The following is a 24,412-nucleotide window of genomic DNA, read 5'->3' on the forward strand; positions in this document are numbered from 1 at the left end:
GCCGAGAAATGTAATTTTGATGTTAACTCCCAAACCGCTACGCAGAAGTCAACGAAACTTCACCCAATAGTGTATTGTATCACAAACTAGTACTTACATTTGGCAATTTGGTTCTAGGACATTTGGTTTGAGCGCAATCCTCAAACTTAGTTCAAAAAAGTCATTTAAGCCTTTTGACAGTGAGATCTACGCAATTCGGCCGAGAAAAGTAATTTTGATGTTAACTCCCAAACCGCTGCGAAGGAGTGAACCAAACTTCACCCAATAGTGTATTGTATCACAATCTAGTAGTTACATTTGGAAATTTGGTTCTAGAACATTTAGTTTGAGCGCAATCCTCAAACTTAGTTCAAAAAAGCCATTCACGCCATTTGACAGTGATATCTACGCAATTTGGCCGAGAAATGTAATTTTGATGTTAACTCCGAAACCGCTGCGCAGAAGTGAACCAAACTTCACCCAATAGTGTATTGTATCACAATCTAGTAGTTACATTTGGAAATTTTGTTCTAGGACATTTGATTTGAGCGCAATCCTCAAACTTAGTTCAAAAAAGCAATTTAAGCCTTTTGACAGTGAGATCTACTCAATTCGGCCGAGAAATGTAATTTTGATGTTAACTCCCAAACCGCTGCGCAGAAGTCAACCAAACTTCACCCAATAGTGTATTGTATCACAATCTAGTAGTTACATTTGGAAATTTGGTTCTAGGACATTTGGTTTGAACGCAATCCTTAAACTTAGGTCAAAAAAGTCATTTAAGCCTTTTGACAGTGATATCTACGCAATTTGGCCGAGAAATGTAATTTTGATGTTAACTCCAAAACCGCTGCGCAGAAGTCAACCAAACTTCACCCAATAGTGTATTGTATCACAATCTAGTAGTTACATTTGGAAATTTGGTTCTAGGACATCTGGTTTGAGCGCAATCCTCAAACTTAGTTCAAAAAGTCATTTAAGCCTTTTGACAGTGAGATCTACGCAATTCGGCCGAGAAAATTTAATTTTAATGTTAACTCCCAAACCGCTGCGCAGAAGTCAACCAAACTTCACCCAATAGTGTATTGTATCACAATCTAGTAGTTACATTTGGAAATTTGGTTCTAGGACATTTAGTTTGAGAGCAATCCTCAAACTTAGTTCAAAAAAGCCATTTACGCCATTTGACAGTGATATCTACGCAATTTGGCCGAGAAAGGTAATTTTGATGTTAACTCCCAAACCGCTGCGCAGAAGTCAACCAAACTTCACCCAATAGTGTATTGTATCACAATCTAGTAGTTACATTTGGAAATTTGGTTCTAGGACATTTGGTTTGAGCGCAATCCTCAAACTTAGTTCAAAAAAGTCATTTAAGCCTTTTGACAGTGAGATCTACGCAATTCGGCCGAGAAAAGTAATTTTGATGTTAACTCCCAAACCGCTGCGCAGGAGTGAACCAAACTTCACCCAATAGTGTAATGTATCACAATCTAGTAGTTACATTTGGAAATTTTGTTCTAGGACATTTAGTTTGAGCGCAATCCTCAAACTTAGTTCAAAAAAGCCATTCACGCCATTTGACAGTGATATCTACGCAATTTGGCCGAGAAATGTAATTTTGATGTTAACTCCGAAACCACTGAGCAGAAGTGAACCAAACTTCACCCAATAGTGTATTGTATCACAATCTAGTAGTTACATTTGGAAATTTGGTTCTAGAACATTTGGTTTGAGCGCAATCCTCAAACTTAGTTCAAATAAGCCATTTAAGCCTTTTGACAGTGAGATCTACTCAATTCGGCCGAGAAATGTAATTTTGATGTTAACTCTTAAACCGCTGCGCAGAAGTCAACCAAACTTCACCCAATAGTGTATTGTATCACAATCTAGTAGTTACATTTGGAAATTTGGTTCTAGGACATTTGGTTTGAGCGCAATCCTCAAACTTAGTTCAAAAAGTCATTTAAGCCTTTTGACAGTGAGATCTACGCAATTCGGCCGAGAAATGTAATTTTAATGTTAACTCCCAAACCGCTGCGCAGAAGTCAACCAAACTTCACCCAATAGTGTATTGTATCACAATCTAGTAGTTACATTTGGAAATTTGGTTCTAGGACATTTGGTTTGAGCGCAATCCTCAAACTTAGTTCAAAAAAGTCATTTAAGCCTTTTGACAGTGAGATCTACGCAATTCGGCCGAGAAATGTACTTTTGATGTTAACTCCCAAACCGCTGCGCAGAAGTCAACCAAACTTCACCCAATAGTGTATTGTATCACAATCTAGTAGTTACATTTGGAAATTTGGTTCTAGGACATTTGGTTTGAGCGCAATCCTCAAACTTAATTAAAAAAAAGTCATTTAAGCCTTTTGACAGTGAGATCTACGCAATTTGGCCGAGAAATGTAATTTTGATGTTAACTCCCAAACCGCTGCGCAGAAGTCAACCAAACTTCACCCAATAGTGTATTGTATCACAATCTAGTAGTTACATTTGGAAATTTGGTTCTAGGACATTTGGTTTGAGCGCAATCCTCAAACTTAGTTCAAAAAGTCATTTAAGCCTTTTGACAGTGAGATCTACGCAATTCGGCCGAGAAATTTAATTTTGATGTTAACTCCCAAACTGCTGCGCAGAAGTCAACCAAACTTCACCCAATAGTGTATTGTATCACAATCTAGTAGTTACATTTGGAAATTTGGTTCTAGGACATTTAGTTTGAGCGCAATCCTTAAACTTAGTTCAAAAAAGTCATTTAAGCCATTTGACAGTGATATCTACGCAATTTGGCCGAGAAATGTAATTTTGATGTTAACTCCCAAACCGCTGCGCAGAAGTCAACCAAACTTCACCCAATACTGTATTGTATCACAAACTAGTACTTACATTTGGCAATTTGGTTCTAGGACATTTGGTTTGAGCGCAATCCTCAAACTTAGTTCAAAAAAGTCATTTAAGCCTTTTGACAGTGAGATCTACGCAATTCGGCCAAGAAATGTAATTTTGATGTTAACTCCCAAACCGCTGCGCAGGAGTGAACCAAACTTCACCCAATAGTGTATTGTATCACAATCTAGTAGTGACATTTGGAAATTTTGTTCTAGGACATTTAGTTTGAGCGCAATCCTCAAACTTAGTTAAAAAAAAGCCATTCACGCCATTTGACAGTGATATCTACGCAATTTGGCCGAGAAATGTAATTTTGATGTTAACTCCGAAACCACTGCGCAGAAGTGAACCAAACTTCACCCAATAGTGTATTGTATCACAATCTAGTAGTTACATATGGAAATTTGGTTCTAGAACATTTGGTTTATTCGCAATCCTCAAACTTAGTTCAAAAAAGTCATTTAAGCCTTTTGACAGTGAGATCTACGCAATTTGGCCGAGAAATGTAATTGTGATGTTAACTCCCAAACCGCTGCGCAGAAGTGAACCAAACTTCACCCAATAGTGTATTGTATCACAATGTAGTAGTTCCATTTGGAAATTTGGTTCTAGGACATTTGGTTTGTGCGCAATCCTCAAACTTAGTTCAAAAAAGCTATTTAAGCCTTTTGACAGTGAGATCTACTCAATTCGGCCGAGAAATGTAATTTTGATGTTAACTCCCAAACCGCTGAGCAGGAGTGAACCAAACTTCACCCAATAGTGTATTGTATCACAATCTAGTAGTTACATTTGGAAATTTGGTTCTAGGACATTTGGTTTGAGCGCAATCCTCAAACTTAATTAAAAAAAAGTCATTTAAGCCTTTTGACAGTTAGATCTACGCAATTTGGCCGAGAAATGTAATTTTGATGTTAACTCCCAAACCGCTGCGCAGAAGTAAACCAAACTTCACCCAATAGTGTATTGTATCACAATCTAGTAGTTACATTTGGAAATTTGGTTCTAGGACATTTGGTTTGAGCGCAATCCTCAAACTTAGTTCAAAAAAGCCATTTACGCCATTTGACAGTGATATCTACGCAATTTGGCCGAGAAAGGTAATTTTGATGTTAACTCCCAAACCGCTGCGCAGAAGTCAACCAAACTTCACCCAATAGTGTATTGTATCACAATCTAGTAGTTACATTTGGAAATTTGGTTCTAGGACATTTGGTTTGAGCGCAATCCTCAAACTTAATTAAAAAAGTCATTTAAGCCTTTTGACAGTGAGATCTACGCAATTCGGCCGAGAAATGTAATTTTGATGTTAACTCCCAAACCGCTACGCAGAAGTCAACCAAACTTCACCCAATAGTGTATTGTATCACAAACTAGTACTTACATTTGGCAATTTGGTTCTAGGACATTTGGTTTGAGCGCAATCCTCAAACTTAGTTCAAAAAAGTCATTTAAGCCTTTTGACAGTGAGATCTACGCAATTCGGCCGAGAAAAGTAATTTTGATGTTAACTCCCAAACCGCTGCGCAGGAGTGAACCAAACTTCACCCAATAGTGTAATGTATCACAATCTAGTAGTTACATTTGGAAATTTTGTTCTAGGACATTTAGTTTGAGCGCAATCCTCAAACTTAGTTCAAAAAAGCCATTCACGCCATTTGACAGTGATATCTACGCAATTTGGCCGAGAAATGTAATTTTGATGTTAACTCCGAAACCACTGAGCAGAAGTGAACCAAACTTCACCCAATAGTGTATTGTATCACAATCTAGTAGTTACATTTGGAAATTTGGTTCTAGAACATTTAGTTTGAGCGCAATCCTCAAACTTAGTTCAAAAATGCCATTCACGCCATTTGACAGTGATATCTACGCAATTCGGCCGAGAAATGTAATTTTGATGTTAACTCCGAAACCGCTGCGCAGAAGTGAACCAAACTTCACCCAATAGTGTATAGTATCACAATCTAGTAGTTACATTTGGAAATTTTGTTCTAGGACATTTGGTTTGAGCGCAATCCTCAAACTTAGTTCAAAAAAGCCATTTAAGCCTTTTGACAATGAGATCTATCAATTCGGCCGAGAAATGTAATTTTGATGTTAACTCCCAAACCGCTGCGAAGGAGTGAACCAAACTTCACCCAATAGTGTATTGTATCACAATCTAGTAGTTACATTTGGAAATTTGGTTCTAGGACATTTAGTTTGAGCGCAATCCTCAAACTTAGTTCAAAAAAGCCATTTACGCCATTTGACAGTGAGATCTACGCAATTCGGCCGAGAAATGTAATTTTGATGTTAACTCCCAAACCGCTACGCAGAAGTCAACCAAACTTCACCCAATAGTGTATTGTATCACAATCTAGTAGTTACATTTGGAAATTTTGTTCTAGGACATTTAGTTTGAGCGCAATCCTCAAACTTAGTTAAAAAAAAGCCATTCACGCCATTTGACAGTGATATCTACGCAATTTGGCCGAGAAATGTAATTTTGATGTTAACTCCGAAACCACTGCGCAGAAGTGAACCAAACTTCACCCAATAGTGTATTGTATCACAATCTAGTAGTTACATTTGGAAATTTTGTTCTAGGACATTTAGTTTGAGTGCAATCCTCAAACTTAGTTCAAAAAAGCCATTTACGCCATTTGACAGTGATATCTACGCAATTTGGCCGAGAAATGTAATTTTGATGTTAACTCCCAAACAGCTGCGCAGAAGTCAACCAAACTTCACCCAATAGTGTATTGTATCACAATCTAGTAGTTACATTTGGAAATTTGGTTCTAGGACATTTGGTTTGAGCGCAATCCTCAAACTTAATTAAAAAAGTCATTTAAGCCTTTTGACAGTGAGATCTACGCAATTCGGCCGAGAAAAGTAATTTTGATGTTAACTCCCAAACCGCTACGCAGAAGTCAACCAAACTTCACCCAATAGTGTATTGTATCACAAACTAGTAGTTACATTTGGCAATTTGGTTCTAGAACATTTAGTTTGAGCGCAATCCTCAAACTTAGTTCAAAAATGCCATTCACGCCATTTGACAGTGATATCTACGCAATTTGGCCGAGAAATGTAATTTTGATGTTAACTCCGAAACCGCTGCGCAGAAGTGAACCAAACTTCACCCAATAGTGTATAGTATCACAATCTAGTAGTTACATTTGGAAATTTTGTTCTAGGACATTTGGTTTGAGCGCAATCCTCAAACTTAGTTCAAAAAAGCCATTTAAGCCTTTTGACAATGAGATCTACTCAATTCGGCCGAGAAATGTAATTTTGATGTTAACTCCCAAACCGCTGCGCAGAAGTCAACCAAACTTCACCCAATACTGTATTGTATCACAAACTAGTACTTACATTTGGCAATTTGGTTCTAGGACATTTGGTTTGAGCGCAATCCTCAAACTTAGTTCAAAAAAGTCATTTAAGCCTTTTGACAGTGAGATCTACGCAATTCGGCCGAGAAATGTAATTTTGATGTTAACTCCCAAACCGCTGCGCAGGAGTGAACCAAACTTCACCCAATAGTGTATTGTATCACAATCTAGTAGTTACATTTGGAAATTTTGTTCTAGGACATTTAGTTTGAGCGCAATCCTCAAACTTAGTTAAAAAAAGCCATTCACGCCATTTGACAGTGATATCTACGCAATTTGGCCGAGAAATGTAATTTTGATGTTAACTCCGAAACCACTGCGCAGAAGTGAACCAAACTTCACCCAATAGTGTATTGTATCACAATCTAGTAGTTACATATGGAAATTTGGTTCTAGAACATTTGGTTTATTCGCAATCCTCAAACTTAGTTCAAAAAAGTCATTTAAGCCTTTTGACAGTGAGATCTACGCAATTTGGCCGAGAAATGTAATTGTGATGTTAACTCCCAAACGGCTGCGCAGAAGTGAACCAAACTTCACCCAATAGTGTATTGTATCACAATGTAGTAGTTCCATTTGGAAATTTGGTTCTAGGACATTTGGTTTGTGCGCAATCCTCAAACTTAGTTCAAAAAAGCTATTTAAGCCTTTTGACAGTGAGATCTACTCAATTCGGCCGAGAAATGTAATTTTGATGTTAACTCCCAAACCGCTGAGCAGGAGTGAACCAAACTTCACCCAATAGTGTATTGTATCACAATCTAGTAGTTACATTTGGAAATTTGGTTCTAGGACATTTGGTTTGAGCGCAATCCTCAAACTTAATTAAAAAAAAGTCATTTAAGCCTTTTGAAAGTGAGATCTACTCAATTCGGCCGAGAAATGTAATTTTGATGTTAACTCCCAAACCGCTGCGCAGGAGTCAACCAAACTTCACCCAATAGTGTATTGTATTACAATCTAGTAGTTACATTTGGAAATTTGGTTCTAGGACATTTGGTTTGAGCACGATCCTCAAACTTAGTTCAAAAAAGTCATTTAAGCCTTTTGACAATGAGATCTACGCAATTTGGCCGAGAAATGTAATTTTGATGTTAACTCTCAAACTGCTGCGCAGAAGTGTACCAAACTTCACCCAATAGTGTATTGTATCACAATGTAGTAGTTCCATTTGGAAATTTGGTTCTAGGACATTTGGTTTGAGCGCAATCCTCAAACTTAGTTCAAAAAAGCTATTTAAGCCTTTTGACAGTGAGATCTACTCAATTCGGCCGAGAAATGTAATTTTGATGTTAACTCCCAAACCGCTGCGCAGAAGTCAACCAAATTTCACCCAATAGTGTATTGTATCACAAACTAGTAGTTACATTTGAAAATTTGGTTCTAGGACATTTGGTTTGAGCGCAATCCTCAAACTTAGTTCAAAAAAGTCATTTAAGCCTTTTGACAGTGAGATCTACGCAATTTGGCCGAGAAATGTAATTTTGATGTTAACTCTCAAACTGCTGCGCAGAAGTGTACCAAACTTCACCCAATAGTGTATTGTATCACAATCTAGTAGTTACATTTGGAAATTGGGTTCTAGGACATTTGGTTTGAGCGCAATCCTCAAACTTAATTAAAAAAAGTCATTTAAGCCTTTTGACAGTGAGATCTACTCAATTCGGCCGAGAAATGTAATTTTGATGTTAACTCCCAAACCGCTGCGCAGGAGTCAACCAAACTTCACCCAATAGTGTATTGTATCACAATCTAGTAGTTACATTTGGAAATTTGGTTCTAGGACATTTGGTTTGAGCGCAATCCTCAAACTTAATTTAAAAAAAGTCATTTAAGCCTTTTGACAGTTAGATCTACGCAATTTGGCCGAGAAATGTAATTTTGATGTTAACTCCCAAACCGCTGCGCAGAAGTAAACCAAACTTCACCCAATAGTGTATTGTATCACAATCTAGTAGTTACATTTGGAAATTTGGTTCTAGGACATTTGGTTTGAGCGCAATCCTCAAACTTAGTTCAAAAAGTCATTTAAGCCTTTTGACAGTGAGATCTACGCAATTCGGCCGAAAAATGTAATTTTAATGTTAACTCCCAAACCGTTGCGCAGAAGTCAACCAAACTTCACCCAATAGTGTATTGTATCACAATCTAGTAGTTACATTTGGAAATTTGGTTCTAGGACATTTAGTTTGAGCGCAATCCTCAAACTTAGTTCAAAAAAGCCATTTACGCCATTTGACAGTGATATCTACGCAATTTGGCCGAGAAAGGTAATTTTGATGTTAACTCCCAAACCGCTGCGCAGAAGTCAACCAAACTTCACCCAATAGTGTATTGTATCACAATCTAGTAGTTACATTTGGAAATTTGGTTCTAGGACATTTGGTTTGAGCGCAATCCTCAAACTTAATTAAAAAAGTCATTTAAGCCTTTTGACAGTGAGATCTACGCAATTCGGCCGAGAAATGTAATTTTGATGTTAACTCCCAAACCGCTACGCAGAAGTCAACCAAACTTCACCCAATAGTGTATTGTATCACAAACTAGTACTTACATTTGGCAATTTGGTTCTAGGACATTTGGTTTGAGCGCAATTCTCAAACTTAGTTCAAAAAAGTCATTTAAGCCTTTTGACAGTGAGATCTACGCAATTCGGCCGAGAAAAGTAATTTAGATGTTAACTCCCAAACCGCTGCGCAGGAGTGAACCAAACTTCACCCAATAGTGTAATGTATCACAATCTAGTAGTTACATTTGGAAATTTTGTTCTAGGACATTTAGTTTGAGCGCAATCCTCAAACTTAGTTCAAAAAAGCCATTCACGCCATTTGACAGTGATATCTACGCAATTTGGCCGAGAAATGTAATTTTGATGTTAACTCCGAAACCACTGAGCAGAAGTGAACCAAACTTCACTCAATAGTGTATTGTATCACAATCTAGTAGTTACATTTGGAAATTTGGTTCTAGAACATTTGGTTTGAGCGCAATCCTCAAACTTAGTTCAAATAAGCCATTTAAGCCTTTTGACAGTGAGATCTACTCAATTCGGCCGAGAAATGTAATTTTGATGTTAACTCTTAAACCGCTGCGCAGAAGTCAACCAAACTTCACCCAATAGTGTATTGTATCACAATCTAGTAGTTACATTTGGAAATTTGGTTCTAGGACATTTGGTTTGAGCGCAATCCTCAAACTTAGTTCAAAAAGTCATTTAAGCCTTTTGACAGTGAGATCTACGCAATTCGGCCGAGAAATGTAATTTTAATGTTAACTCCCAAACCGCTGCGCAGAAGTCAACCAAACTTCACCCAATAGTGTATTGTATCACAATCTAGTAGTTACATTTGGAAATTTGGTTCTAGGACATTTGGTTTGAGCGCAATCCTCAAACTTAGTTCAAAAAAGTCATTTAAGCCTTTTGACAGTGAGATCTACGCAATTCGGCCGAGAAATGTACTTTTGATGTTAACTCCCAAACCGCTGCGCAGAAGTCAACCAAACTTCACCCAATAGTGTATTGTATCACAATCTAGTAGTTACATTTGGAAATTTGGTTCTAGGACATTTGGTTTGAGCGCAATCCTCAAACTTAGTTCAAAAAGTCATTTAAGCCTTTTGACAGTGAGATCTACGCAATTCGGCCGAGAAATTTAATTTTGATGTTAACTCCCAAACCGCTGCGCAGAAGTCAACCAAACTTCACCCAATAGTGTATTGTATCACAATCTAGTAGTTACATTTGGAAATTTGGTTCTAGGACATTTAGTTTGAGCGCAATCCTCAAACTTAGTTCAAAAAAGCCATTTACGCCATTTGACAGTGATATCTACGCAATTTGGCCGAGAAATGTAATTTTGATGTTAACTCCCAAACCGCTGCGCAGAAGTCAACCAAACTTCACCCAATAGTGTATTGTATCACAATCTAGTAGTTACATTTGGAAATTTGGTTCTAGGACATTTGGTTTGAGCGCAATCCTCAAACTTAATTAAAAAAGTCATTTAAGCCTTTTGACAGTGAGATCTACGCAATTCGGCCGAGAAAAGTAATTTTGATGTTAACTCCCAAACCGCTACGCAGAAGTCAACCAAACTTCACCCAATAGTGTATTGTATCACAAACTAGTAGTTACATTTGGCAATTTGGTTCTAGAACATTTAGTTTGAGCGCAATCCTCAAACTTAGTTCAAAAATGCCATTCACGCCATTTGACAGTGATATCTACGCAATTTGGCCGAGAAATGTAATTTTGATGTTAACTCCGAAACCGCTGCGCAGAAGTGAACCAAACTTCACCCAATAGTGTATAGTATCACAATCTAATAGTTACATTTGGAAATTTTGTTCTAGGACATTTGGTTTGAGCACAATCCTCAAACTTAGTTCAAAAAAGCCATTTAAGCCTTTTGACAATGAGATCTACTCAATTCGGCCGAGAAATGTAATTTTGATGTTAACTCCCAAACCGCTGCGCAGAAGTCAACCAAACTTCACCCAATACTGTATTGTATCACAAACTAGTACTTACATTTGGCAATTTGGTTCTAGGACATTTGGTTTGAGCGCAATCCTCAAACTTAGTTCAAAAAAGTCATTTAAGCCTTTTGACAGTGAGATCTACGCAATTCGGCCGAGAAATGTAATTTTGATGTTAACTCCCAAACCGCTGCGCAGGAGTGAACCAAACTTCACCCAATAGTGTATTGTATCACAATCTAGTAGTTACATTTGGAAATTTTGTTCTAGGACATTTAGTTTGAGCGCAATCCTCAAACTTAGTTAAAAAAAGCCATTCACGCCATTTGACAGTTATATCTACGCAATTTGGCCGAGAAATGTAATTTTGATGTTAACTCCGAAACCACTGCGCAGAAGTGAACCAAACTTCACCCAATAGTGTATTGTATCACAATCTAGTAGTTACATATGGAAATTTGGTTCTAGAACATTTGGTTTATTCGCAATCCTCAAACTTAGTTCAAAAAAGTCATTTAAGCCTTTTGACAGTGAGATCTACGCAATTTGGCCGAGAAATGTAATTGTGATGTTAACTCCCAAACGGATGCGCAGAACTGAACCAAACTTCACCCAATAGTGTATTGTATCACAATGTAGTAGTTCCATTTGGAAATTTGGTTCTAGGACATTTGGTTTGTGCGCAATCCTCAAACTTAGTTCAAAAAAGCTATTTAAGCCTTTTGACAGTGAGATCTACTCAATTCGGCCGAGAAATGTAATTTTGATGTTAACTCCCAAACCGCTGAGCAGGAGTGAACCAAACTTCACCCAATAGTGTATTGTATCACAATCTAGTAGTTACATTTGGAAATTTGGTTCTAGGACATTTGGTTTGAGCGCAATCCTCAAACTTAATTAAAAAAAAGTCATTTAAGCCTTTTGACAGTGAGATCTACTCAATTCGGCCGAGAAATGTAATTTTGATGTTAACTCCCAAACCGCTGCGCAGGAGTCAACCAAACTTCACCCAATAGTGTATTGTATCACAATCTAGTAGTTACATTTGGAAATTTGGTTCTAGGACATTTGGTTTGAGCGCGATCCTCAAACTTAGTTCAAAAAAGTCATTTAAGCCTTTTGACAATGAGATCTACGCAATTTGGCCGAGAAATGTAATTTTGATGTTAACTCTCAAACTGCTGCGCAGAAGTGTACCAAACTTCACCCAATAGTGTATTGTATCACAATGTAGTAGTTCCATTTGGAAATTTGGTTCTAGGACATTTGGTTTGAGCGCAATCCTCAAACTTAGTTCAAAAAAGCTATTTAAGCCTTTTGACAGTGAGATCTACTCAATTCGGCCGAGAAATGTAATTTTGATGTTAACTCCCAAACCGCTGCGCAGAAGTCAACCAAATTTCACCCAATAGTGTATTGTATCACAAACTAGTAGTTACATTTGGAAATTTGGTTCTAGGACATTTGGTTTGAGCGCAATCCTCAAACTTAGTTCAAAAAAGTCATTTAAGCCTTTTGACAGTGAGATCTACGCAATTTGGCCGAGAAATGTAATTTTGATGTTAACTCTCAAACTGCTGCACAGAAGTGTACCAAACTTCACCCAATAGTGTATTGTATCACAATCTAGTAGTTACATTTGGAAATTGGGTTCCAGGACATTTGGTTTGAGCGCAATCCTCAAACTAAATTAAAAAAAGTCATTTAAGCCTTTTGACAGTGAGATCTACTCAATTCGGCCGAGAAATGTAATTTTGATGTTAACTCCCAAACCGCTGAGCAGGAGTGAACCAAACTTCACCCAATAGTGTATTGTATCACAATCTAGTAGTTACATTTGGAAATTTGGTTCTAGGACATTTGGTTTGAGCGCAATCCTCAAACTTAATTTAAAAAAAGTCATTTAAGCCTTTTGACAGTTAGATCTACGCAATTTGGCCGAGAAATGTAATTTTGATGTTAACTCCCAAACCGCTGCGCAGAAGTAAACCAAACTTCACCCAATAGTGTATTGTATCACAATCTAGTAGTTACATTTGGAAATTTGGTTCTAGGACATTTGGTTTGAGCGCAATCCTCAAACTTAGTTCAAAAAGTCATTTAAGCCTTTTGACAGTGAGATCTACGCAATTCGGCCGAAAAATGTAATTTTAATGTTAACTCCCAAACCGCTGCGCAGAAGTCAACCAAACTTCACCCAATAGTGTATTGTATCACAATCTAGTAGTTACATTTGGAAATTTGGTTCTAGGACATTTAGTTTGAGCGCAATCCTCAAACTTAGTTCAAAAAAGCCATTTACGCCATTTGACAGTGATATCTACGCAATTTGGCCGAGAAAGGTAATTTTGATGTTAACTCCCAAACCGCTGCGCAGAAGTCAACCAAACTTCACCCAATAGTGTATTGTATCACAATCTAGTAGTTACATTTGGAAATTTGGTTCTAGGACATTTGGTTTGAGCGCAATCCTCAAACTTAATTAAAAAAGTCATTTAAGCCTTTTGACAGTGAGATCTACGCAATTCGGCCGAGAAATGTAATTTTGATGTTAACTCCCAAACCGCTACGCAGAAGTCAACCAAACTTCACCCAATAGTGTATTGTATCACAAACTAGTACTTACATTTGGCAATTTGGTTCTAGGACATTTGGTTTGAGCGCAATCCTCAAACTTAGTTCAAAAAAGTCATTTAAGCCTTTTGACAGTGAGATCTACGCAATTCGGCCGAGAAAAGTAATTTAGATGTTAACTCCCAAACCGCTGCGCAGGAGTGAACCAAACTTCACCCAATAGTGTAATGTATCACAATCTAGTAGTTACATTTGGAAATTTTGTTCTAGGACATTTAGTTTGAGCGCAATCCTCAAACTTAGTTCAAAAAAGCCATTCACGCCATTTGACAGTGATATCTACGCAATTTGGCCGAGAAATGTAATTTTGATGTTAACTCCGAAACCACTGAGCAGAAGTGAACCAAACTTCACTCAATAGTGTATTGTATCACAATCTAGTAGTTACATTTGGAAATTTGGTTCTAGAACATTTGGTTTGAGCGCAATCCTCAAACTTAGTTCAAATAAGCCATTTAAGCCTTTTGACAGTGAGATCTACTCAATTCGGCCGAGAAATGTAATTTTGATGTTAACTCTTAAACCGCTGCGCAGAAGTCAACCAAACTTCACCCAATAGTGTATTGTATCACAATCTAGTAGTTACATTTGGAAATTTGGTTCTAGGACTTTTGGTTTGAGCGCAATCCTCAAACTTAGTTCAAAAAGTCATTTAAGCCTTTTGACAGTGAGATCTACGCAATTCGGCCGAGAAATGTAATTTTAATGTTCACTCCCAAACCGCTGCGCAGAAGTCAACCAAACTTCACCCAATAGTGTATTGTATCACAATCTAGTAGTTACATTTGGAAATTTGGTTCTAGGACATTTGGTTTGAGCGCAATCCTCAAACTTAGTTCAAAAAAGTCATTTAAGCCTTTTGACAGTGAGATCTACGCAATTCGGCCGAGAAATGTACTTTTGATGTTAACTCCCAAACCGCTGCGCAGAAGTCAACCAAACTTCACCCAATAGTGTATTGTATCACAATCTAGTAGTTACATTTGGAAATTTGGTTCTAGGACATTTGGTTTGAGCGCAATCCTCAAACTTAGTTCAAAAAGTCATTTAAGCCTTTTGACAGTGAGATCTACGCAATTCGGCCGAGAAATTTAATTTTGATGTTAACTCCCAAACCGCTGCGCAGAAGTCAACCAAACTTCACCCAATAGTGTATTGTATCACAATCTAGTAGTTACATTTGGAAATTTGGTTCTAGGACATTTAGTTTGAGCGCAATCCTCAAACTTAGTTCAAAAAAGCCATTTACGCCATTTGACAGTGATATCTACGCAATTTGGCCGAGAAATGTAATTTTGATGTTAACTCCCAAACCGCTGCGCAGAAGTCAACCAAACTTCACCCAATAGTGTATTGTATCACAATCTAGTAGTTACATTTGGAAATTTGGTTCTAGGACATTTGGTTTGAGCGCAATCCTCAAACTTAATTAAAAAAGTCATTTAAGCCTTTTGACAGTGAGATCTACGCAATTCGGCCGAGAAAAGTAATTTTGATGTTAACTCCCAAACCGCTACGCAGAAGTCAACCAAACTTCACCCAATAGTGTATTGTATCACAAACTAGTAGTTACATTTGGCAATTTGGTTCTAGAACATTTAGTTTGAGCGCAATCCTCAAACTTAGTTCAAAAATGCCATTCACGCCATTTGACAGTGATATCTACGCAATTTGGCCGAGAAATGTAATTTTGATGTTAACTCCGAAACCGCTGCGCAGAAGTGAACCAAACTTCACCCAATAGTGTATAGTATCACAATCTAGTAGTTACATTTGGAAATTTTGTTCTAGGACATTTGGTTTGAGCACAATCCTCAAACTTAGTTCAAAAAAGCCATTTAAGCCTTTTGACAATGAGATCTACTCAATTCGGCCGAGAAATGTAATTTTGATGTTAACTCCCAAACCGCTGCGCAGAAGTCAACCAAACTTCACCCAATACTGTATTGTATCACAAACTAGTACTTACATTTGGCAATTTGGTTCTAGGACATTTGGTTTGAGCGCAATCCTCAAACTTAGTTCAAAAAAGTCATTTAAGCCTTTTGACAGTGAGATCTACGCAATTCGGCCGAGAAATGTAATTTTGATGTTAACTCCCAAACCGCTGCGCAGGAGTGAACCAAACTTCACCCAATAGTGTATTGTATCACAATCTAGTAGTTACATTTGGAAATTTTGTTCTAGGACATTTAGTTTGAGCGCAATCCTCAAACTTAGTTAAAAAAAGCCATTCACGCCATTTGACAGTGATATCTACGCAATTTGGCCGAGAAATGTAATTTTGATGTTAACTCCGAAACCACTGCGCAGAAGTGAACCAAACTTCACCCAATAGTGTATTGTATCACAATCTAGTAGTTACATATGGAAATTTGGTTCTAGAACATTTGGTTTATTCGCAATCCTCAAACTTAGTTCAAAAAAGTCATTTAAGCCTTTTGACAGTGAGATCTACTCAATTCGGCCGAGAAATGTAATTTTGATGTTAACTCCCAAACCGCTGAGCAGGAGTGAACCAAACTTCACCCAATAGTGTATTGTATCACAATCTAGTAGTTACATTTGGAAATTTGGTTCTAGGACATTTGGTTTGAGCGCAATCCTCAAACTTAATTAAAAAAAAGTCATTTAAGCCTTTTGACAGTGAGATCTACTCAATTCGGCCGAGAAATGTAATTTTGATGTTAACTCCCAAACCGCTGCGCAGGAGTCAACCAAACTTCACCCAATAGTGTATTGTATCACAATCTAGTAGTTACATTTGGAAATTTGGTTCTAGGACATTTGGTTTGAGCGCGATCCTCAAACTTAGTTCAAAAAAGTCATTTAAGCCTTTTGACAATGAGATCTACGCAATTTGGCCGAGAAATGTAATTTTGATGTTAACTCTCAAACTGCTGCGCAGAAGTGTACCAAACTTCACCCAATAGTGTATTGTATCACAATGTAGTAGTTCCATTTGGAAATTTGGTTCTAGGACATTTGGTTTGAGCGCAATCCTCAAACTTAGTTCAAAAAAGCTATTTAAGCCTTTTGACAGTGAGATCTACTCAATTCGGCCGAGAAATGTAATTTTGATGTTAACTCCCAAACCGCTGCGCAGAAGTCAACCAAATTTCACCCAATAGTGTATTGTATCACAAACTAGTAGTTACATTTGGAAATTTGGTTCTAGGACATTTGGTTTGAGCGCAATCCTCAAACTTAGTTCAAAAAAGTCATTTAAGCCTTTTGACAGTGAGATCTACGCAATTTGGCCGAGAAATGTAATTTTGATGTTAACTCTCAAACTGCTGCACAGAAGTGTACCAAACTTCACCCAATAGTGTATTGTATCACAATCTAGTAGTTACATTTGGAAATTGGGTTCTAGGACATTTGGTTTGAGCGCAATCCTCAAACTAAATTAAAAAAAGTCATTTAAGCCTTTTGACAGTGAGATCTACTCAATTCGGCCGAGAAATGTAATTTTGATGTTAACTCCCAAACCGCTGAGCAGGAGTGAACCAAACTTCACCCAATAGTGTATTGTATCACAATCTAGTAGTTACATTTGGAAATTTGGTTCTAGGACATTTGGTTTGAGCGCAATCCTCAAACTTAATTTAAAAAAAGTCATTTAAGCCTTTTGACAGTTAGATCTACGCAATTTGGCCGAGAAATGTAATTTTGATGTTAACTCCCAAACCGCTGCGCAGAAGTAAACCAAACTTCACCCAATAGTGTATTGTATCACAATCTATTAGTTACAGTTGGAAATTTGGTTCTAGGACATTTGGTTTGAGCGCAATCCTCAAACTTAGTTCAAAAAGTCATTTAAGCCTTTTGACAGTGAGATCTACGCAATTCGGCCGAAAAATGTAATTTTAATGTTAACTCCCAAACCGCTGCGCAGAAGTCAACCAAACTTCACCCAATAGTGTATTGTATCACAATCTAGTAGTTACATTTGGAAATTTGGTTCTAGGACATTTAGTTTGAGCGCAATCCTCAAACTTAGTTCAAAAAAGCCATTTACGCCATTTGACAGTGATATCTACGCAATTTGGCCGAGAAAGGTAATTTTGATGTTAACTCCCAAACCGCTGCGCAGAAGTCAACCAAACTTCACCCAATAGTGTATTGTATCACAATCTAGTAGTTACATTTGGAAATTTGGTTCTAGGACATTTGGTTTGAGCGCAATCCTCAAACTTAATTAAAAAAGTCATTTAAGCCTTTTGACAGTGAGATCTACGCAATTCGGCCGAGAAATGTAATTTTGATGTTAACTCCCAAACCGCTACGCAGAAGTCAACCAAACTTCACCCAATAGTGTATTGTATCACAAACTAGTACTTACATTTGGCAATTTGGTTCTAGGACATTTGGTTTGAGCGCAATCCTCAAACTTAGTTCAAAAAAGTCATTTAAGCCTTTTGACAGTGAGATCTACGCAATTCGGCCGAGAAAAGTAATTTTGATGTTAACTCCCAAACCGCTGCGCAGGAGTGAACCAAACTTCACCCAATAGTGTAATGTATCACAATCTAGTAGTTACATTTGGAAATTTTGTTCTAGGACATTTAGTTTGAGCGCAATCCTCAAACTTAGTTCAAAAAAGCCATTCACGCCATTTGACAGTGATATCTACGCAATTTGGCCGAGAAATGTAATTTTGATGTTAACTCCGAAACCACTGAGCAGAAGTGAACCAAACTTCACCCAATAGTGTATTGTATCACAATCTAGTAGTTACATTGGGAAATTTGGTTCTAGAACATTTGGTTTGAGCGCAATCCTCAAACTTAGTTCAAATAAGCCATTTAAGCCTTTTGACAGTGAGATCTACTCAATTCGGCCGAGAAATGTAATTTTGATGTTAACTCTTAAACCGCTGCGCAGAAGTCAACCAAACTTCACCCAATAGTGTATTGTATCACAATCTAGTAGTTACATTTGGAAATTTGGTTCTAGGACATTTGGTTTGAGCGCAATCCTCAAACTTAATTAAAAAAAAGTCATTTAAGCCTTTTGACAGTGAGATCTACTCAATTCGGCCGAGAAATGTAATTTTGATGTTAACTCCCAAACCGCTGCGCAGGAGTCAACCAAACTTCACCCAATAGTGTATAGTATCACAATCTAGTAGTTACATTTGGAAATTTTGTTCTAGGACATTTGGTTTGAGCGCAATCCTCAAAATTAGTTCAAAAAAGCCATTTAAGCCTTTTGACAATGAGATCTACTCAATTCGGCCGAGAAATGTAATTTTGATGTTAACTCCCAAACCGCTGCGCAGAAGTCAACCAAACTTCACCCAATACTGTATTGTATCACAAACTAGTACTTACATTTGGAAATTTGGTTCTAGGACATTTGGTTTGAGCGCAATCCTCAAACTTAATTAAAAAGTCATTTAAGCCTTTTGACAGTGAGATCTACGCAATTCGGCCGAGAAATGTAATTTTAATGTTAACTCCCAAACCGCTGCGCAGAAGTCAACCAAACTTCACCCAATAGTGTATTGTATCACAATCTAGTAGTTACATTTGGAAATTTGGTTCTAGGACATTTGGTTTGAGCGCAATCCTCAAACTTAGTTCAAAAAAGTCATTTAAGCCTTTTGACAGTGAGATCTACGCAATTCGGCCGAGAAATGTACTTTTGATGTTAACTCCCAAACCGCTGCGCAGAAGTCAACCAAACTTCACCCAATAGTGTATTGTATCACAATCTAGTAGTTACATTTGGAAATTTGGTTCTAGGACATTTGGTTTGAGCGCAATCCTCAAACTTAATTTAAAAAAAGTCATTTAAGCCTTTTGACAGTGAGATCTACGCAATTTGGCCGAGAAATGTAATTTTGATGTTAACTCCCAAACCGCTGCGCAGAAGTCAACCAAACTTCACCCAATAGTGTATTGTATCACAATCTAGTAGTTACATTTGGAAATTTGGTTCTAGGACATTTGGTTTGAGCGCAATCCTCAAACTTAGTTCAAAAAGTCATTTAAGCCTTTTGACAGTGAGATCTACGCAATTCGGCCGAGAAATTTAATTTTGATGTTAACTCCCAAACCGCTGCGCAGAAGTCAACCAAACTTCACTCAATAGTGTATTGTATCACAATCTAGTAGTTACATTTGGAAATTTGGTTCTAGGACATTTAGTTTGAGCGCAATCCTCAAACTTAGTTCAAAAAAGCCATTTACGCCATTTGACAGTGATATCTACGCAATTTGGCCGAGAAATGTAATTTAGATGTTAACTCCCAAACCGCTGCGCAGAAGTCAACCAAACTTCACCCAATAGTGTATTGTATCACAATCTAGTAGTTACATTTGGAAATTTGGTTCTAGGACATTTGGTTTGAGCGCAATCCTCAAACTTAATTAAAAAAGTCATTTAAGCCTTTTGACAGTGAGATCTACGCAATTCGGCCGAGAAAAGTAATTTTGATGTTAACTCCCAAACCGCTACGCAGAAGTCAACCAAACTTCACCCAATAGTGTATTGTATCACAAACTAGTAGTTACATTTGGCAATTTGGTTCTAGAACATTTAGTTTGAGCGCAATCCTCAAACTTAGTTCAAAAATGCCATTCGAGCCATTTGACAGTGATATCTACGCAATTTGGCCGAGAAATGTAATTTTGATGTTAACTCCGAAACCGCTGCGCAGAAGTGAACCAAACTTCACCCAATAGTGTATAGTATCACAATCTAGTAGTTACATTTGGAAATTTTGTTCTAGGACATTTGGTTTGAGCGCAATCCTCAAACTTAGTTCAAAAAAGCCATTTAAGCCTTTTGACAATGAGATCTACTCAATTCGGCCGAGAAATGTAATTTTGATGTTAACTCCCAAACCGCTGCGCAGAAGTCAACCAAACTTCACCCAATAGTGTATTGTATCACAATCTAGTAGTTACATTTGGAAATTTGGTTCTAGGACATTTGGTTTGAACGCAATCCTTAAACTTAGTTCAAAAAAGTCATTTAAGCCATTTGACAGTGATATCTACGCAATTTGGCCGAGAAATGTAATTTTGATGTTAACTCCCAAACCGCTGCGCAGAAGTCAACCAAACTTCACCCAATACTGTATTGTATCACAAACTAGTACTTACATTTGGCAATTTGGTTCTAGGACATTTGGTTTGAGCGCAATCCTCAAACTTAGTTCAAAAAAGTCATTTAAGCCTTTTGACAGTGAGATCTACGCAATTCGGCCGAGAAATGTAATTTTGATGTTAACTCCCAAACCGCTGCGCAGGAGTGAACCAAACTTCACCCAATAGTGTATTGTATCACAATCTAGTAGTTACATTTGGAAATTTTGTTCTAGGACATTTAGTTTGAGCGCAATCCTCAAACTTAGTTAAAAAAAGCCATTCACGCCATTTGACAGTGATATCTACGCAATTTGGCCGAGAAATGTAATTTTGATGTTAACTCCGAAACCACTGCGCAGAAGTGAACCAAACTTCACCCAATAGTGTATTGTATCACAATCTAGTAGTTACATATGGAAATTTGGTTCTAGAACATTTGGTTTATTCGCAATCCTCAAACTTAGTTCAAAAAAGTCATTTAAGCCTTTTGACAGTGAGATCTACGCAATTTGGCCGAGAAATGTAATTGTGATGTTAACTCCCAAACGGCTGCGCAGAAGTGAACCAAACTTCACCCAATAGTGTATTGTATCACAATGTAGTAGTTCCATTTAGGAAATTTGGTTCTAGGACATTTGGTTTGTGCGCAATCCTCAAACTTAGTTCAAAAAAGCTATTTAAGCCTTTTGACAGTGAGATCTACTCAATTCGGCCGAGAAATGTAATTTTGATGTTAACTCCCAAACCGCTGAGCAGGAGTGAACCAAACTTCACCCAATAGTGTATTGTATCACAATCTAGTAGTTACATTTTGAAATTTGGTTCTAGGACATTTGGTTTGAGCGCAATCCTCAAACTTAATTAAAAAAAAGTCATTTAAGCCTTTTGACAGTTAGATCTACGCAATTTGGCCGAGAAATGTAATTTTGATGTTAACTCCCAAACCGCTGCGCAGAAGTAAACCAAACTTCACCCAATAGTGTATTGTATCACAATCTAGTAGTTACATTTGGAAATTTGGTTCTAGGACATTTGGTTTGAGCGCAATCCTCAAACTTAGTTCAAAAAGTCATTTAAGCCTTTTGACAGTGAGATCTACGCAATTCGGCCGAAAAATGTCATTTTAATGTTAACTCCCAAACCGCTGCGCAAAGGTCAACCAAACTTCACCCAATAGTGTATTGTATCACAATCTAGTAGTTACATTTGGAAATTTGGTTCTAGGACATTTGGTTTGAGCGCAATCCTCAAACTTAGTTAAAAAAAAGTCATTTAAGCCTTTTGACAGTGAGATCTACGCAATTCGGCCGAGAAATGTAATTTTGATGTTAACTCCCAAACCGCTGCGCAGAAGTCAACCAAACTTCACCCAATAGTGTATTGTATCACAATCTAGTAGTTACATTTGGAAATTTGGTTCTAGGACATTTAGTTTGAGCGCAGTCCTCAAACTTAGTTCAAAAAAGCCATTCACGCCATTTGACAGTGATATCTACGCAATTTGGCCGAGAAATGTAATTTTGATGTTAACTCCGAAACCGCTACGCAGAAGTCAACCAAACTTCACCCAATAGTGTATTGTATCACAATCTAGTAGTTACATTTGGAAATTTTGTTCTAGGACATTTGGTTTGAGCGCAATCCTCAAACTTAGTTAAAAAAAGCCATTTAAGCCTTTTGACAGAGAGATCTACGCAATTCGGCCGAGAAATGTAATTTTGATGTTAACTCCCAAACCGCTGCGCAGGAGTGAACCAAACTTCACCCAATAGTGTATTGTATCACAATCTAGTAGTTACATTTGGAAATTTTGTTCTAGGACATTTAGTTTGAGCGCAATCCTCAAACTTAGTTCAAAAAAGCCATTCACGCCATTTGACAGTGATATCTACGCAATTTGGCCGAGAAATGTAATTTTGATGTTAACTCCGAAACCACTGCGCAGAAGTGAACCAAACTTCACCCAATAGTGTATTGTATCACAATCTAGTAGTTACATATGGAAATTTGGTTCTAGAACATTTGGTTTATCCGCAATCCTCAAACTTAGTTCAAAAAAGTCATTTAAGCCTTTTGACAGTGAGATCTACGCAATTTGGCCGAGAAATGTAATTGTGATGTTAACTCCCAAACCGCTGCGCAGAAGTGAACCAAACTTCACCCAATAGTGTATTGTATCACAATGTAGTAGTTCCATTTGGAAATTTGGTTCTAGGACATTTGGTTTGTGCGCAATCCTCAAATTTAGTTCAAAAAAGCTATTTAAGCCTTTTGACAGTGAGATCTACTCAATTCGGCCGAGAAATGTAATTTTGATGTTAACTCCCAAACCGCTGCGCAGGAGTTAACCAAACTTCACCCAATAGTGTATTGTATCACAATCTAGTAGTTACATTTGGAAATTTGGTTCTAGGACATTTGGTTTGAGCGCAATCCTCAAACTTAGTTAAAAAAAAGTCATTTAAGCCTTTTGACAGTGAGATCTACGCAATTCGGCCGAGAAATGTAATTTTGATGTTAACTCCCAAACCGCTGCGCAGAAGTCAACCAAACTTCACCCAATAGTGTATTGTATCACAATCTAGTAGTTACATTTGGAAATTTGGTTCTAGGACATTTAGTTTGAGCGCAGTCCTCAAACTTAGTTCAAAAAAGCCATTCACGCCATTTGACAGTGATATCTACGCAATTTGGCCGAGAAATGTAATTTTGATGTTAACTCCGAAACCGCTACGCAGAAGTCAACCAAACTTCACCCAATAGTGTATTGTATCACAATCTAGTAGTTACATTTGGAAATTTTGTTCTAGGACATTTAGTTTGAGCGCAATCCTCAAACTTAGTTCAAAAAAGCCATTCACGCCATTTGACAGTGATATCTACGCAATTTGGCCGAGAAATGTAATTTTGATGTTAACTCCGAAACCACTGCGCAGAAGTGAACCAAACTTCACCCAATAGTGTATTGTATCACAATCTAGTAGTTACATATGGAAATTTGGTTCTAGAACATTTGGTTTATCCGCAATCCTCAAACTTAGTTCAAAAAAGTCATTTAAGCCTTTTGACAGTGAGATCTACGCAATTTGGCCGAGAAATGTAATTGTGATGTTAACTCCCAAACCGCTGCGCAGAAGTGAACCAAACTTCACCCAATAGTGTATTGTATCACAATGTAGTAGTTCCATTTGGAAATTTGGTTCTAGGACATTTGGTTTGTGCGCAATCCTCAAATTTAGTTCAAAAAAGCTATTTAAGCCTTTTGACAGTGAGATCTACTCAATTCGGCCGAGAAATGTAATTTTGATGTTAACTCCCAAACCGCTGCGCAGGAGTCAACCAAACTTCACCCAATAGTGTATTGTATCACAATCTAGTAGTTACATTTGGAAATTTGGTTCTAGGACATTTGGTTTGAGCGCGATCCTCAAACTTAGTTCAAAAAAGTCATTTAAGCCTTTTGACAATGAGATCTACGCAATTTGGCCGAGAAATGTAATTTTGATGTTAACTCTCAAACTGCTGCGCAGAAGTGTACCAAACTTCACCCAATAGTGTATTGTATCACAATGTAGTAGTTCCATTTGGAAATTTGGTTCTAGGACATTTGGTTTGAGCGCAATCCTCAAACTTAGTTCAAAAAAGTCATTTAACTCTTTGACAGTGAGATCTACGCAATTTGGCCGAGAAATGTAATTTTGATGTTAACTCTCAAACTGCTGCGCAGAAGTGTACCAAACTTCACCCAATAGTGTATTGTATCACAATCTAGTAGTTACATTTGGAAATTGGGTTCTAGGACATTTGGTTTGAGCGCAATCCTCAAACTAAATTAAAAAAAGTAATTTAAGCCTTTTGACAGTGAGATCTACTCAATTCGGCCGAGAAATGTAATTTTGATGTTAACTCCCAAACCGCTGAGCAGGAGTGAACCAAACTTCACCC

The sequence above is a fragment of the Corythoichthys intestinalis genome, unplaced genomic scaffold (assembly GCF_030265065.1).
Source record: "Corythoichthys intestinalis isolate RoL2023-P3 unplaced genomic scaffold, ASM3026506v1 HiC_scaffold_24, whole genome shotgun sequence".
NCBI lineage: Eukaryota > Metazoa > Chordata > Actinopteri > Syngnathiformes > Syngnathidae > Corythoichthys > Corythoichthys intestinalis.